Here is an 18806-nt window from a genome sequence, read left to right as displayed (position 1 = left end):
TAAGCAGGAAATGACTTTGGAATATGTGTATAAATTTGGCACTAACAACTCTGAAGAAAAAAATGAAAATGAGTCTATGGCATCTAGAAAACTATTAACTACTCTCTGTTTAAAAACCTCACAATTTGATTATTTCTAAAAGACGTTCATTTAAGTATTTTATTGCAAGATCTTGAAACTTCATAATGAGTTCTGTGTTTTCACGAAAAATTTTGCCTTGTATACTAAACTAAAAATATTACCTCTGGTTCCACAGATTCTTCTGTGATATATTGGTTTAAAAACTAAAAGGTGCAAAATAGTACAATTGTTTTTTTATTAGCTTGGGACCTTAAAAGACATAATGCAAAAGAAACTATTGCAAGTGGCACTGGTACAAGTAGATTTTTCAGCATAATTTTTACTTAAAAGTCCCAGTGAAAGAATTGCAAGGCACTATAACTCCAAAACAGAATTTTCCTTCATGAAACAGTTAATGTAATCCCTCAATCCCAGAAGTTTCTTTAGACTTATTAAAATTCTGAATGGAAATTCTGAACTCATTAGCTTTACCATTTATCCCTTGTTTTCAGGGTGAGTACTGTAATCAAAATTAAATTTGCTTTGAAATGCCTTAGTAATGTAGTAACACATTGCAAGGGTAAATTCCTCATAGCATACCTCTTCAGAATCTGCAAATCTCCTAGCATTGAATGCACGTCTCAAGTGTCTAAAAATTATATGTGGTTTTGTGCTAAATATGGTAGAAAGCTGGTGATTCACTCTTCTTCATTCATTTGTTCCTTTATTCATGTATTCAATAAACGTGTATTTATTGTGTTCATGATGTATCAATTAATGAATATCCAGAGATATAGTTCTTGACTCTGAAGGAGCAATTAAATACCTGTTTTTTTTCCTTCAGATCCTAAAATGATATTAAAATATTTCTTTGAAATTCACATAAAATTGTAGATTGAATGCTGACAAAAATCCTGTCATGTTTAATCATCTTTACATATCTGCATAGCCCTGAAATACATATAGTTTTAATAATGTTGTGTTTTATATGTGTGTGTATCTGTGTATAAAATTTCATTATATGAAAGTTTTCTTTCTGTGCTTTCTGAGATCTAGGAAATCTTGGCTTGATATCGTTTCATCCCAGTTGACTTAAAGGCTTACCTTTATGTCATCATCAACTATATAGATGCCTAAAGCTGCATCCTGGTATCTTCCATTTTTGGTGGGCTTAGGAACTAGCTGAGGTTGAGTTAATGTGGTTTGTGCAATTTGGGTTAGATGGATGTGGTATTCTCAGGGGACTGATAAATCTAGGATAACTGGCTGCTGGCTAGGGTTTTCACAGCCCACCAGGAAGGAGTAAAGAAAGGTGACTGGTCTCCAATATTCACAAGGCTCCCTGGTGAAGAAAAAAAAAATAGTGCTCTTTACTAAGGGAGCTTGAAGTATGAAAATCCCTTCAGGAACTCCCTTGTGGTCCTTTTCTCTTTTCCCTCTCACATCATTTGGTTTTTATATTGAACTTCAAGGCCAATGGCTTTTGAATTCAAAAGTCAAAGATTTTTCTGCTCTTTTTTTTTTTTTTTTTCTGTTCATGTCCGGTGCTTTACAGAAGAGATTAGCATGGAGGTTCTTGGAAATTCGTATAGAAATAGAACACATTTGTTTAAGGAAAGACAATGAATGCCTACTTCTGAATATCATAATTCCATATTGTTCTAGCAGCTCATTGAAAATTTTTGGCTATTAAAGATAAAAAGGCTGATAAACCTGGTTTTGAAAACAACCATCACAACTACCAAAAAAAAAAAAAACTCATGTAATTGATTTCATGTTACTCAAAAATATCTGTAACTCATGTTTACTTTAAACATAATTACAACATAATCTCAGATTACAACATAATCTTTCCTTGTGTAATGATTTATAAAATTTGGCCTTTTGTTTATTTTAAAGTTAGGTCATGAAAGGTATACACAAATATGTAGATGTAAACAAAATTATTGCAGAAAAGCAGAAAGGAAAAAATGCATAATTCATCACTTAAAATTTTCAAGAATTAAACACATGTATGACACCAACATCCAGATCAAGAGATTAAAACTGGCCTGCAACTTAGGGAATTCTATTGTGTCCCCTTTTTATATTAGTCAGTATTCTACAGGGAAAAGGCACAAATAAGATTTATATGTAAAGATAATTTTGTATGGTTTTGCCTCATGCAATTATAGAGATGAGGAAGCCCCATGACCTGCAGCCTACAAGTTGGAGACCCAGGAAAGTAGTTCAAAGGCCTGAGAGACAGAAGACCAGAGTGTCGATTCCAGTCTGATTCCAAATGCCTGAAAACTAGCAGTACCAAGGGTACAAAAAGATATGTTTCAACTCAAGCAGTCAGCCAGAGGGCCAGCAAATCTTTATTCCAACCCTTTTGTTTGTATTCAAGTCCTCAAGGGATTCGTTGTTGCCCACACACCCACAGTGTAGAAGGCCATTTGCTTTACTCAGTTCACCAGTTCAAATGCTAATCTCTTCCAATGAAAATATTTCTTCCAGAAACACATTCATAGGCACACTCAGAAATAATGAATATCAGATATCTGGACTCTGAGTTGCCCAGTCATGTTGACACATGACACTATCGTGCTTTCCAATGATAATCAGTCTCTTCATAAAAGTACCCTATCTTGACTCTAGAATGTTTTTCTCTGTTTTAGATTATACATATGTGGAGTTATCGTTTTGTGTCTGGCTTTGTTGCTCAGTATTATGCTTGTTATTTTTGTTGATATCGTTGTGTGTGACGTGGTATTCTACTGTGTGACTATAGCCAGTATGTTTATTAAGATCACAGTGGATGAATATTTTCTTAGTTTTCTGCCTGTAGATATTGCAGCCAGTTCTATGAACATTGGTGTACATGTCTTGGCAGTCATTTCTGGTGGGTAGACATCAGTGGAATTCCTTCATTTGACATCCTCTTTAGACATTATATGTTTTAAATCAGCCTCAAAGTAAAAAAAAAAAAAAAAAGTGACATTGTGAATTTTGCATACGTGACACATATATAGTTAAGTTGTACATTAATGTGTTATACATTACAGTTTCTACCGTCTTTACACTTTCATTTATTATCCATCTATTAATTCACCTATTGAAATTTAGTTATTACTATGCTTACTGAACATATAATGTGTCTAGGTACTATGCAAGGCAATTCATTAAAATAAGAAATAAAACTAGATGGGCTTCCTAGTAAACCACATTAAATCGGTCACAACCTTTATTTTTCTCTTGGTAAAAACTGCAAAAATATAAAGTAATAAACAGTGTGTTTATCTCTACAAACTGAGAGAACAAGTGAGGAGGCAAAATAACAAAGGAGGTTTTGGTAACACTTGTAAGCAGAAGAGAGATGAGTAGGTTGGTGAAACTAGGAAACAATAACTCCTGTAGAGCTGGCTGCTGAGTCTAAGCACGCCATTTTGCCCACAAAAAGACAAGCAGTGGGAGACACAAGACACCCTAGAACACTAAGGTCCAATACAGAACTGAAAACAGAGGCATTATTTGCATGTCTTTATATAGAGCGATGGGAACCTAATGTCTGGTTTCTCACAATCAAGGGATATTCTTGCCTCCACCTGCACTCTTACTCCGGAAGTTCCTTCTCGGAAGAACTGAATCCATAGATTCGAATTGCAGCCTCCATTTACAACAAAGAATACAGGTAAGTGTGGGTCTAAAATCAAGAAGTTGGTAAAGGATGAAAATGATTCAGAATTATGTCCTGTTTCCTACTCTACTCTCAAAACACTACAATAAAGGAGTATTGTTATTCCAATCTTTATTGTTCCTTTTGAAAGCATGACACTGAAATCTTTTCTTTTTCTTCAGAAGCAGAAACTCCGGAAAAGGAAAGCGCTGTATGATCTGCCGCAGACTTTGGCACAATCCCCAACAGAACCACAGCGAAGGCCACCAGATGACAAGCCCCCAGGAAAGTTGACAGAGTTGCCCACTAGACTGTTCATACAGAAAATCAAATATGACTGGAAAATCAATTTGATTGAACATAAAAGAATTAAAAAAGGGCTCAAAATTGTAAATTAAACTGAATTGGGTAGGTTGTTCACACTATGGACACATGAAAAATTGTCTTGATGTATTGGAAAAATGGCACAAGAAATGCAAAATGCAATTTGTAATAGGTCATAGAAATAATAGAGGTTAACTATTGGCAGTATCTTTAGACATCATATTAGGCTTGTTTCTTTTTTAGTGCCAGAAAACTGAAGTGACTTGTCCAAATTTGAAAAGTCTGGAAGTTGACATAGCTATAATTACTTCTTATGTAATTTGCATGTATCCCCTAATAAATATTTTTTTAAATGGTGATTGTATCTTATAAAAATAATCAAACAGGTATTTCTCTCACTTTCCGCTCCTACTGTACGTTGTAAGAGAGGCTGAGAATTTTGATAAAAAGTGTGAAAATCTAGTCTGGTTGAACACTTAGTATAAAACAGGCATAACAAAGAGGGAGAAATACATTTAAGGAGGACATGAATAAGATAGAGAACAGAAAAAAATTCTCACTGTGAACCTAATCCAGCACAAAAAGACTCCTTGCATCACAGGTTAGAGGGAGACAAGATGAGATTACCACAATTTTACGTGTTTTAAGAAGTATATTGGTAGCAGGAGCCGCACTGTGGGAAATCCTAGTAATTCCTGTCTATGACTTAAGGTTTCACTACTTCTTGTGGGTGTTATTTTCTGGCTTGCTTACTTTAGGGAGGGGCAGTTTGACACAGAGAACGGTACATATTCTCAAGACCCTAGGAACAGGTGAAATGATGCTGGCAGCCACAGAAACATGTGTATGGAATGTTCCGTGGCACAGTGTTTCTGCGGTTAGCTCTGTGTTAGCAAAGGAAATCAGTTGGCTATTCCTTTAGCTGGAAAGAAAAATTGAGAGGACACATGAAACTGTGGTCTAATAATTTGAAATTTTATTGTAAATCTACAATGGTGACTTGGTAGTTTAGCTAAGATAGACCAGGTTACATTGCAATAATAAACTTTAAAATCGCAATGGAAAACACAGCAAATACACTTGCTTACACAAATTCTCCCACATACCTGGGAGAGAATAGAGAAACTCTCCTCTAGTACTACTCAGTGATTCAAGGAGTTTTGTCCTATAACACCTCCATCTCAACAAACACCTCTGTTATTGCAGGAGGACAGCAGGAAAAGAGAATTCTGACGTGTTTCATACTGACAATCAAATCTCATGGATGAGAAGTAACACATGTCACTTCCTGTCACAGATGATAGGCCAGATACAGTCAAATAGCCATGCAACATCCAGGAACCAAAAAGTGCCATCCTTCCGTGAATAAAAAAAGAGAACTGAAAGCAAGTAATGTTTGAAAGCTCTACTATACTGGTAAATTATCTGTTTTGGCTGGCAAAGGCAAGATTTACCAGAAATAACTAATGGAACTTATAGAATCAGTGAAGAAATAGGTAAAATGCATAATTATTTTCTTCAAATGATTACATTGTGAAGTTGCTATTTTCATGTGCTTAAAGGAAAAAAGCTCCTGAGACTTTAATAGAGCACTATCTGTGAGAAACAGACAAAATCAATTAATGAATAGAAATTAGTGAAGGAAAGATTCATTTATTAAATTTCTGAAACTCCATAATCGATTGCTTAGAGATGTTATAACATCTTAGACCTGAAGTTTTCCCAAAATTGCTCTATAAGACAGTATTTCAGGCTTGAGACAGTGGCTCTCATCCATTACTTGCTGCACTTTGGAAACTGAAGCAGGAGGATTGCTTGAGCCCAGGAATTTGAGACAAGCTTGGGCAGGAAGGAATACCTCCTTTCTGTAAAAAGTGTGCCAAGTTTACTGGCATGCAACTGTAATTGCAGCTACTCAGGAGGCTGAGATGGGAGAATTACCTGAACCTGAAAGGTTGAGGCTGCAGTGAGCTGTTACCATGCCATGGCACTCCAGCCTGGGTGACAGAGTGTGACCTCGGAGAGAGAAAAAAAAAGACAGTGTTGCAAACATTTTTGGGAATAAAAGTCACATATGGATTGCTTAGTCTTCTAAAAATATTGATTTAGTAGATCTACCTTTAGGATGGCTATTGGGTTTGTTTGTCTATTTATTTATTCATTCATTCATTTATTTATGTAATGAAAGCTTTCTGTGATTCTAGCGAGCTAAGTAACAATGTTACCAAAAAGTCTGTGTATTTCTCTTTATAATTCTATTGGTCCCTCTTCATTCTAACTACACGATTCTATAGATATTTTTCTATAGAGAAATAGTTTTCAGCTTCATTGTGTAGTTTAACTTCAGGGGCAATTATTTCTTATGAATTAATATCCAGATGTGAATCTTAAAAGGACAATTTAATGATAGCATAGGTATGTTTCAGAACAATAATTGGCATTACAAGTTGGTGAATTTTGTTATTTTTCATTGTTCCACATCTACATCATTAACAACTATAAACTCTCCTGAGTCTGTTACCATTAGTTGATTATGTAAGATATTACTGCTGTAAAGTAGAATTATTGCTCTGCCTTCTGGAGAGGAGTTAAAAGAAATTAGATCTCTAGGTCTCTACTTCAATATTTTCTCTCATCTACAAGAATACCTCTTGAAGAGATACCGGATCTGCCTTCAACTGTTTACCTCAATGATAATTGTATACCTTAACTGAGAAATTCACTGTTTACTCATAGAACCTGCATGTCACAATATTTTAGTGATTATCCATTTGCTTTATCTGTGGTCAAAATGCCTTCTGCTAGAAATCTAGCCTTCTGAGACCATAGATGCCATGTAGAACATCATATACTGATATGCAAATTATTAGTCCAAAGATTTTTTTCCTACATAAATGCTACATTGTTAGTCTGCTTCAAATTTACTCATGCTTAAAATTAAAAATAATATTATGTATATGAAATGAACAACTCTAATTCATTCAGATAATTTTGCATTTCAAAATGTATTATTATATAATATTTATTTAGAACGCTTTAAAATTGCGTATGTTGATATTTTAAAGTTTTCAAGTTTTGTGAAGATCATTCCTATTTTGAAAGTATAAAATAAAATTTTTTCTATTTTATGCATTAATTTTAAATATCTGTATTTTATTTTCAAAGTTTTGCTTTAGATTATTGGCTAATATAACTCAATTAGGAATCAAAATAATTTATATAATTTGATATTCTTTATTCTTGTGAGTTAAAATACTAAAAATCATAAAAATTATACATGAGACTAATAACAAGTTAGTATGGTTTAAACAATAAAATACTAAGCTGGGTGTGGTCGCTCATGGCTGTAGTTTCAGCATTTTGGGAGGCCAAGGTGAGTGGGTCACCTGAGGTCAGGATGTCGAGACTAGCCTGGCCAGCATGGCGAAACCCCATTTCTACTTAAAAAAAAAATTAGTCTGACATGGTGGCAGATGCCTGTAATCCCAGCTAGTTGGGAGGCTGAGGCAGGAGAATCACTCGAAACCTGGAGGCAGAGGTTACGGTAATCCAAGATGGTGCCACTGCACTCCAGCCTGGCAATAAGAGCGAAATTCTGTCTTTAAATAAATAAATATTAACAAGTTCTTTAAAATATAATTAAAATGATAGTGCGTTTATTATCAATAAATTTATGACATTTAATTAGTTGAAAAAGAGCAGATTAAAAATACCACAAACAGTATGACTTATTTCTGATATATTTTACTCTTGATGATTATTCTTTTCAAAACCCCATTTATCTCAAAACCTGATATTCTTTACCTGTTACATTGTGTAAATAATGTTTGCACTTATTTTATGTGACTCTTAATATGATTCTCTAAGGTGCATGAGGTGGATTTTATCATATCCATTTTACAAATAAAACAAGGAAGTCTCACATAAAAGACTTAAAGACTTTCATGTGACTAGCAAATTGTATGGAAAAGAAACTCCAATTCATATTTTTTAATTCTAGGCCTGGTGCATACTTCCTTGGATGGAGATGTGTATCTTTCTTTCTTTCTTTTTCTTTTATTTATTTATTTATTTTTGAGGCAGAGTCTCACTCTGTCACCAGGCGCAGGCTGGAGTGCAATGGCACAATCTCAGCTCACTGCAACCTCCGCCTCCTGGGTTCAATCAATTCTCCTGCCTCAGCCTCCCGAGTAGCTGGGACTACAGGTGCGCGCCACCATGCCCAGCTAGTTTTTGTATTTTTAGTGGAGACGGGGTTTCACCATGTTGACCAGGATGGTCTCAATCTCTCTTGAACTCGTGATCCGCCCGCCTCGGCCTCCCAAAGTGCTGGGATTACAGGCTTGAGCCACCACGCCCAGCCGACGTGTATCTTTCTATAGATTTTGGATTCTCAGACCTAAACTGTCAGATAGATTCAAAAAAATTTTCAGATTCTATTTATTTATGTGGGTTTTTTTTTTTTTCTTTTTAAAGACAGGATCTGGCTTTGTCATTCAGACTAGAGGACAGTGGCGCAATCATATCTCACTGTAGCCTGGAACTCCTGGGCTCATGAAGATTCTTCTGCCTCAGCCTCCTGAGTTACTAGCACTATGGTCACATGCTACCATGCCTGGCTAATTTAATTAATACACTTTTTTGGGGGGGGGTAGAAATATGGTGTCACTACCTTGCCGAGGCTGGTCTTGAACTCCTGGACCCAAATGATCCTCTCACCCCCAAATGATGCTACCGCCTTGAACTGCCAAAGTGCTGGGATGAGACATTGCACCTGGACAGATTATATTTTCATTATAAGTGTGGAAGCAATGTTTTTTCTCCAGCTTTCTACATTCTAGGTAGAATCTTGATGTCTTTGTAAATTTACTTTAGATCTTCCCTCTCTCTCTCCTTACTCCACACACCAAGATAAGTTGCAGTTCTAGGTTTTTCTTAAACAATATATTAGTTTTTTAACTGCTGTATAATAAATTACAACAAATTTAGCAACTCCTTTAAGTCTCCTTAGGCTGAACTCAAGGTGTCAGCTGGGGCTGCAATCTCACAGCTGAGACATTGGGTCCAATTTTGAACCTACTGAGCCCTGGTGAAATTCAGTGACTTGCCTCTGTAGGATTGCAGCTCTCAGTTGCTAAAGACCACCAGCTCCTCCTTGACTCATGGTCATCTCTATAACATAGCAGTTGACTTCTTCGAGGCCAGGAAGAGAATCTCTCTCTCATTTGTTGCAAGGGAGTTTTATACAGAATAGTATAATTACCAGAATGATTGTCTCATCACCTTTTTCACATGATGTTAATTAATCAAAGGAGAGACAATGTCACACTCACAAGTCCCACACACACTCCAGAAGGGCGCATTGTACAGTGCATGGAAAGGGAGCAGGGATCATGGGGTCTTCTTAATTCTGCCTACCACAGTTACTGATTTGACAAGAGATCAAAAAGATAGCAAACTGTGCTCATTCTTTACACCAGAAATATGATAAAAATACCTTTATAGTAAACATCTTAAAAATGTGTTGACAAATTCTCCTAAAAATATTCCAGTAGAAATCAATCTGTAAATGCAAGATTTTTTTACTTTGAGTTTTTTACTTTTTTATAATGACTTCGAATTTTAATGCAAATAAAATGAGAAAATAACAGATTATTAAAAAGTCTTGGAAAAGCCAAAAAAGATATGCCTCTTCCACATAGAGGAAGCAAAATATTGAGTAAACCTGTACACTTTGAACAGATCTTTAGAGAGAAAACATTGAAATTTAATAGAGAGATGACTAAAGGCACCATGTTTGAAGACCAAGAAAGCTAGACTCTCTGGCTGGTGTCACTGGGCTCCAGAATCAGCCCCCCAGACCTGGACAAGACCCAAGGAAGGTGTGAGTGAAAAATCCCAGGGCCCCCAATTTCTGCTGCAGTCCTCTGACATTCTAGCTACAGGAGTTCTCATGACCCCCACAGACATTTGGGACAGGTAGGTGGGGCTGCCTGAAGATCACACCAAAGCACTGCTTGAACCTGCATGCAGCCCAGCAGTCTTCAGTGTCCTGGGCAGCTGTAGCAAAAGGAAACTGAAGGCCCACCCCTCAGGGCTCTGCCTCATGCCGTGAGGAGCTGTAGCTTATGCTGTCTGGTAGGCCAGGAGAGAATGGAGCTGGGACTGGCTAATATGCCCAAGATAAGTCATTGCCACCGTATCCAGATGCACTAGAACCACATGCCCTCGTGCCTACTAGTCCCTCCCAAGACTGTGGGCCTGGCAGTTCCCACCACAGCATTGCCTCCATTGCCCAACCTGAGTGGTTTGCTGGCAGCCTGAGAGCAGTCAGCCCCCATCACAGCTGGTGCTTGAGCTGAAGGGTCAGAGGAAAAAATCTGTGGCCTGCAACCAGTTCTCCAAGACTTGACCACACCTGCAAGAGGTATGGGGATGAGACTGTCCTTATCTCGAGCAAAGGAGGAGCCCCGACTGTCAGGACACAGAGAAGACGGTGGTACTAGTTTGTGTGGTGGCAAAGAAGCGGGGCACCCCTCCCTTAAGGAGACCAGGCCAGGGAGGGTATAGCCTGATTGCCGTGGTTTCAAAAATGATAAATGTGACATCCCAACTAATGCCATGGAAATTTCTTCAAAAGTCATCAGAGATTATTGTAAACATCTCTATACACACGATCTAGAGAATCTAGAGGACATTGCTACATTATTGGAAATGTACAACCTCCCAAGAGTGAATCAGGAAGAAATAAAAATCCTGAACAGACCAATAACAAGTAATGAAATTATACCTGTAATTGAAAAAAAAAAAAAAAAAACAAAACTTTCAAAAAGGGGGGAAAAAAGCAGCCCAGGACCACACAGATTTATAGCTTAATTTTACCAGACTTACAAGGAAGAGGTGGCGTCAATCTTACTGAAACTATTCCAAGAAACTGAGTGGTACAGATTCCTCCCTAACTCATCTATGACACTAGCAACACCATGACACCAAAGTAAGGCAAGGAAACAATAACAGCAACAACAAAACAGGTCAATATCCCCGATGAAGGAAGACACAAACATTCTCAGTGAAATACTAGTGACAATCCAACAGCACTTCAACAAGATAATTTATCACAATCAAGTGGGCTTTATTTCAAGGATGCAAGAATGATTCAACATTTACAAATTGATAAATGTGATTCATCACACGAACAGAATTAACAACAAAATCCATATGATCATCTCAATAGATGCAGCAAAAGCATTTGATAAAACCCAACATCCCTTCACAAGCTAGGCATTGAAGAAACACACCTCAAAATAATAAGAGCCAACTATGACAAACCCACAGCCAATATTATACTAAATTGGGAAAAGTTGAAAGCATTTCCCCTAAGAACTGTAGCACAAAACAAGAGTGTCCACTCTCATCTCTCCTATTCAAACATAGAAACGGAAGTCCTAGCCAGAGCAATCAGGCAAAAGAAATTTTAAAAAGGCACCCAAATCAGAAAAAAGGAAGTCAAATCTCTTTTTACTGATGACACAATCTTCTACCTAGAAAGCCCTAAAGCCTCCTTCCAAAGGCTCCCAGACTTGATAAATTATTTCAGTAAAGTTTTGGAATATAATATCAATGTATACTAATCAGGAACATTTCTATATGTCAATAATGTTCAAGCTGAGAATCAAATCAAAAACTCAGTCTTATTTAAATATCCAGAAAAGATTACCTAGAAATACATTTAGCCAAGGAATATATTTTTTGCTTTTGTTACTATTTTAATAGACACATAACAATTGTACCTATTTGTGGGGTACAACATGATATTTTGATGCATGTATACAATGTGTAATGAACAAATTAGGATAATTAGCATATCCATCACCTCAAACATTTATCATTTCTTTGTGTTGAGAACATCCAAAATCTGCTTTTCTAGCTATTTGAGAATGTACAGTAAGTTGTTAATTATAGTTAATTATAGTCTACCACTACATTTTTGCTTCCATTAATAATGTCCTCTTCTTTTTTGAGACATATCATTAAATTCCTAACAACTATAGCCCTCACCAAGTGGAATATTTTCCGCCCTGTTTCCCTCTCACCATTCTAATAGGATGCAACTTTTATTTTTCATACCCCATCTCCAACTTTTTAATTTTATTGTAATAATGTATTATTATACTTTTAGAGCTTTATTAAACTTTTTCTTGAATTATGTCTCTTCTGTATTAAAAATCCTTATTCAGCTATTTCAGCTACACCAATTCCCTTTGTCATTATCTAATTTCAAACAAATACACCACCAACTTACTAAAAGTTAATACAGTTCCAATCATTTGATAATGACCCATTACATTTACATTTTTTTACAGAGTTCGGCACTCACATTTTCTTATCTTTTTATATTTTTCCACATTTAACTTGTTTGATACACTTGAATTTTTAGTTAAAACTGTTTCTTGAATATTGCTCTTAGAGAGCCTAGGATGATACTGCCTTTCATATATGTATGCAAATATTTGTATTTTATGGTGACAGGTGAATTATATCTTAACTAGATGTAGAATTATTAGGCTCTCTTCTTCCAGCATTTTATAAATGACATGACTATGCTTCTCAAGTTGTTGATTCTTATTCTGCTACAGGTGAATTTCTTTGTCTGGCAATTTACAAGAATCTACATTTATATTTTCAAGGTTGTACCTAGAGCTATATTATTTTCAAATCTGTCCTATTATAAACTTGCTGAAACCTTCCATTAGGAAGCTCTAACATTTCTTTGTTACTTATTTAAATATTTCATTTCTTTTTTCTGTCTCTTTCTTTGCTCTTCTGATAATTTCTTGCCCGTTTGTTGATACTCTACATTCTGGTCTTCTCTGATATATCTGCTATCATTTACTATTTACCATTATAATATAGTTCCCTGCAAATGCATATTCAATAGTTGTATTCAGTGGGAGAGGCAGGGTAGAATGTGCTTATTCCATCAAATTTAGATAAGCTTGGAAACTCCTTAGCAATTGAAATGGAAAAAAAAATGTTTAAACAGCAGATTAAACAAGGATGGAACTGAGCTAGTAAACCCGAAGATAGATATAAAAATACTTTAAAAGTAACAAAGATAAACATGGAGATAAAAGTTACACAAGACAAGATCAGAAACATGAAGAATAAATTGAAGTATGGGATACATTAAATCAGAAATCCAGAATTAGGTAATAAAGAGAATGAATGAGAGAAAATATTTAAAGAGACTTAGCTGAGAAAGGAAACATATTGCTAAAGTAGATGGAACTTCTGCTTATCTAACTCTAAAATATGTAAAGCTGGAGAAAAAGATAGCTATAATATGTAATAGACAAATATTTTGTGTTCAAATTGTTAAAACAATACCATGTATCAATAAGAAAAAAAAAAGAGAAAAATGAGCAAATGATATGAGGAGATCTTTCTTCCTTCTTTCCCTTCCATTCTTCTTTCCTTCCTTCCTTCCTTCTTTCTTTTTCTTTCCTTCCTTCCTTCCATCCTTTCTTCTTTCTTCCTTCTTCTCCTTTCTTCCTTCCTTCCATTCTTCCTTCCTTCTTTCTTTTTCTTTCCTTGCTTCCTTCCATCCTTTCTTCCTTTCTTCTTTCTTCCTTCCATTCTCCTTCCCTTCCTTCCTTCCTTCCTTCCTTCCTTCCTTCCTTCCTTCCTTCCTTCCTTCCTTCCTTCCTTCCTTCCTTCCTTCCTTCCTTCCTTCCTTCTTTGTTTCTTTCTTTCTGATAGAGTTTTGCTCTTGTTGCCCAGGCTAGAGTGTCAGGGTGCAACCTTGGCTCACCGCAATGTCCGCCACCTGGGTTCAAGCAATTCTCCTGCCTCAGCCTCCTGAGTAGCTGGGATTACAGGCATGTGCCACCACACCCGGCAAATTTTATGTTTTTAGTAGAGATGGGGTTTCTTCATCTTGGTCAGGCTAGTCTTGAACTTCCAACCTCAGGTGATCCGCCCGCCTTGGCCTCCGAAAGTGCTGGGATTATAGGCGTGAGCCACTGCACCTGACTGAGGAGGTTTTTCTTTTTGTTTTGTTTTCCAGAAGAGAAAACACTACTGGAGGATAAAAATATATACAAAAATATACTGTTTTGGTAATCGAGGAAATGCAAATTGAGACTCTAAGGAGACGTCATTTTACACATGTTTTAAATTCGTTCAGCAGTTCCTCTATTGCGTACTCATTAAACACAGGACATTGTCCCAGGAATTCACTGTAAAGTTGGAAAATAAAGCAGATTAACTGCCATGGACGATGGTACAGAAAAATAATTTCTACAGAGATAGAGGAAGAAAATATCATTCCATTTAAAGGTGACATTGTTAACAGTAAATTTTTAGAATAATTAAATGAATTTATGGAAAAGGAGATGTTCTATTTAAATTAGATACAGGGAAATTGTAAGATGCACTAACCTTCCCCAGCTGTGAAAATGCAGGGTTAAATCAAATTTTTCATAATTTTTAGTCTTTTGAGATGAAATTAATTATTCTCTTTATTTATATTATTGGACTAGCCCTTATAACCTAAAAGTTACTGCTATATATGTCTGCTTCTCTCAAAATATGGTAAAAATGTTAAGAACAGCAATTCCATTTTATCACCTAGGATAGCCAGAATCCATCACTGTGTATGTCTCGTAACAAATTTTGGTTGTATGAATAAAATTTATAAAACCATTTATTCAATGTGAAAAAAATGAAATACCAGGCAAGCAAATCTACTGTCTTTGGTAGACAATGAAAAATCAGTGAAGATGGAGTGACATGATCAAAATAATATTTTAAGAAGATTAATTTGCCTGCATTGTATTTGATAGACTGGAGAAAAAAGTGACTGAGTTACAAGGCAATTAATACAGTCCATTATGAGGGAATAAGCATCTCAACAAGGGTGGCACCAGACAGCAAAGATAATGGAACCATTCAGAAGGCAAATTGAATAATAAATGAAGAGGTGTTAAGAGCTTATTGGGAGGTATTGATGGCTTGGAGAAAACAAAAGCAGGAAGGATGAAGAATATTTGTTCAATATGAATTTCTCTATAATGTGCTGAGGGGATCATTTGAACTGCATGTTATAAGAAGAAATTAATCTAGTAAACCAGTTAAGTAGAAACAAACACCAACACAATGAATTGCATGTCAATAATTTCTAGGGCAGCTCAGAATTAAAACAAGTAAAGAAATGTTGATAGTGCATGAAAATATGCAAATTACTTGGTGTGGAAATTATTTCTGGAAGAGGAATATTGTAAAGGATTATATTAACAAAGAGTAAATAGAATTGGAATATATGAGTAGCAGATGTTATCTTTTGTTTTCTACTTGTGGGAGCCAGCATGTCCTACGTTCTCAACATAATGCTTTAAATTTCTGTCGTCCACCTTCCACTAAGCATCAGGCATTTGAATTTCGTCTCAACACTGGATAGGGAACATAAAAGAAAAGAAGTTGCACGATGCTCTGGAAGCATTGCTAAATAAGTCTGAAAAATTTGGCCCTTATAGTGTCAACTTTTTCACATATAATTGTTCAATACGAGTTGGGATACTTGCCATCTGTTTTAAGCCTTTAAAGCAGTAGTCCTCGACCTTTTTTGGTGCCAGGGTCCAGTTTTTTTGGAAGACAATTTTTTTGTTTACTTGTGTTAGGGGAATGGTTTGGGGATGATTCAAACACATTTAACATGCATTTTATTTTGATTATTACTACATCATAATACATCATGAAATAATTATACAACTCATCATAATGTAGAATCAGTGGGAGTCCTGAGCTTGTTTTCCTGCAACTAGACGGTCACATCTGGGGGTGATGGGGGACAGTGACAGATCATCAGGCATTAGATTCTCATAAGGAATAGGCAACCTAGATTCCTTGCATCATGCACAGTTCACAATAGGGTTCTCGCTCCTATGAAAATCTAATGCCATCACTGATCTGACAGGAGGCTGAGCACAGGTTATAATGTCAGCAATAGAGAGAGGCTATAAATATGTATGAAGCTTTGCTGGCTCACCCACCACTCGCCTCCTTCTGTGCAGACCAGTTCTTAGCAGGCCACAAATCAGTACCTGTACCTGGCTCAGCAATTGGGGGACCCCTGCTTTAAAGGATTGAAAAATTATTTCACTTCATTATCTATCTCTTTATACATGCATAATCTATGCTTCTCACTCTGTTTTATATCTATCTACCTAAGTAGCAATATATAAAAACAGACATAAATACACTCAAATTAGACTAAAATGTTCCTGAACACTCAGAACTCTATTCTTATTCAAGATCCAAAAATTAAGTTCAAAATATGATTTCAATTTTTCTAATATGAATAATACTCTATACTGTAAGTAGAAACTAACATGAAGTATCTTTTGATATCTAAATCTCCTTTTTTTTTTTTTGAGACGGAGTTTCACTCTTGTTACCCAGGCTGGAGTACAATGGCGCGATCTCGGCTCACCACAACCTCCGCCTCCTGGGTTCAGGCAATTCTCCTGCCTCAGCCTCCTGAGTAGCTGGGATTACAGGCACGCGCCACCATGCCCAGCTAATTTTTTGTATTTTTAGTAGAGATGGGGTTTCACCATGTTGACCAGGATGGTCTCGATCTCTTGACCTCGTGATCCACTGACCTCGGCCTCCCAAAGTGCTGGGATTACAGGCGTGAGCCACCGTACCCGGCCTAAATCTACTTTTTAGCTTGGGTACAGCTTCTATTTGAAGAGCTTCTCTCTTTCTTTCTTTCTTTTTCTGATAGTTACCACTCTTTTTTATTACACTATACTTAAGTTCTGGGATACATGTGCAGAACGTGCAGGTTTGTTACATAGGTATACACATGCCATAGTGGTTTGTTGCACCCATCAACCTGTCATCTACATTAGGGATTTCTCCTAATGCTATCCCTCTGCTAGTCCCCAGCCCCCAGCCCACAGCCCCCAACAGGCCACAATGTATGTTGTTCCCCTCCCTGTGTCCATGTATTCTCATTATTCAACTCCCAATCATGAATGAGAACATGCTGTATTTGGTTTTCTGTTCCTGTATTAGTTTGCTGAGAATGATGGTTTACAGCTTCATCCATGTCCCTGCAGAAGAAATGAACTCATCCTTTTCTTATGGCTGCATAGTGTTCCATGGTGTCCATTTGCCACGTTTTCTTCATCCAGTCTATCATTGATGGACTTTTGTGTTGGTTCCAAGTCTTGCTATTGTAAATAGTGCTGCAATAAACATATGTGTGCATGTATCTTTATAATAGAATGACTTATAATCCTTTGCATATATACCCAGTAATAGGATTGCTGAAACTTACTTTTTTTGTTTATTGTTTTTTTGAAATGGAGTCTCACTCTGTCATCCAAGCTGGAGTGCAGTGGTGTGTTCTCACAGCAATCTTTGCCTTCTGGGTTAAAGTGATTCTCCTGCCTCAGCCTCACAGGTAACTGGGATCACAGGCTCCCACCACCATGCCCAGCTAATGTTTTGTATTTTTAGTAGACAGGGTTTCACCATGTGGACCAGCATAACTCAGGTAATTTCAACCCCTGACAGAGAGATTGTCTTGTTACTGACTTTAAGCATTTGTCAAAGCAAATGGTAATCTTCCCTAAAGCAAGATAACATCATACCAGACCTCACATTATTTCTACAATTTCTTTAAGTACAGTATCTTTCTCACAATCAATGGATTGAGATACTAGAATTATCAGACAATTAGCTTTAAAATAACTATTTCTTTTATTCAAGAGATAAAGGCAATATTAAATACTTCCAGCAAGCATTGAAAACCATAAAAACATAACAATCGTTTTGCAAAAGCTCTGAATAGAAATTCTAGATCTTAATATACTTTAATTACAATTAAGACATCTGTGGGTGTGGAATACAGAAATAAATTTAAGTAAAATAAGTAAAGGACAAATAAAAATTCTTTATATGTTCCAATATAAAGAGTTCTCAATTATGAACAGTAAAATTAAAAAGCACAGTTGAATTTCAAAGCTGATTGTTACTTGAAATATAATACACAAACACTTGTGGTATGAAGGTAAAACAGAGCATGGTATGATATTTGTAGCCCATAAATATAGTAGAAATATTTTAAAACATAAAATTATGAGCTATTTATATGTATACACACATACATAAAAAATAGTAATAATGGTAGATTTCTGACTGGCAAAACCTATAGATACAAGCAGAACTTCTTTTTTATAGGGAAGAACACCATTTGTAGCTGGAATATGATAAGGACACTAGCAGAGAAAGTCACTAAGTAAAGCCACACAACCAGCTGTGAATCTCATCATCATTGTGTGTGCCCACAAGATATTCCTATGTTGGCCGGGCGCGGTGGCTCAAGCCTGCAATCCCAGCACTTTGGGAGGCCGAGGCGGGTGGATCACGAGGTCAAGAGATCAAGACCGTCCTGGTCAAAATGGTGAAACCCCGTCTCTACCAAAAATACAAAAAATTAGCTGGGCATGGTGGCGCGTGCCTGTAATCCCAGCTACTCGGGAGGCTGAGGCAGGAGAATTGCCTGAACCCAGGAGGCGGAGGTTGCGGTGAGCCGAGATCGTGCCATTGCATTCCAGCCTGGGTAACAAGAGCGAAACTCCGTCTCAAAAAAAAAAAAAAGATATTCCTATGTTGTCCTGGTTTCATCCAGGAGATGGACCAGTAAGACAGGGGCGAGAAAGAGTCCTTCAAATGTAGTGAAAATCCAGAAAGG

The sequence above is a fragment of the Callithrix jacchus genome, chromosome 21, assembly GCF_049354715.1.
Source record: "Callithrix jacchus isolate 240 chromosome 21, calJac240_pri, whole genome shotgun sequence".
NCBI classification, from domain to species: domain Eukaryota; kingdom Metazoa; phylum Chordata; class Mammalia; order Primates; family Cebidae; genus Callithrix; species Callithrix jacchus.
Note: the sequence above shows the minus strand (reverse complement) of the source record.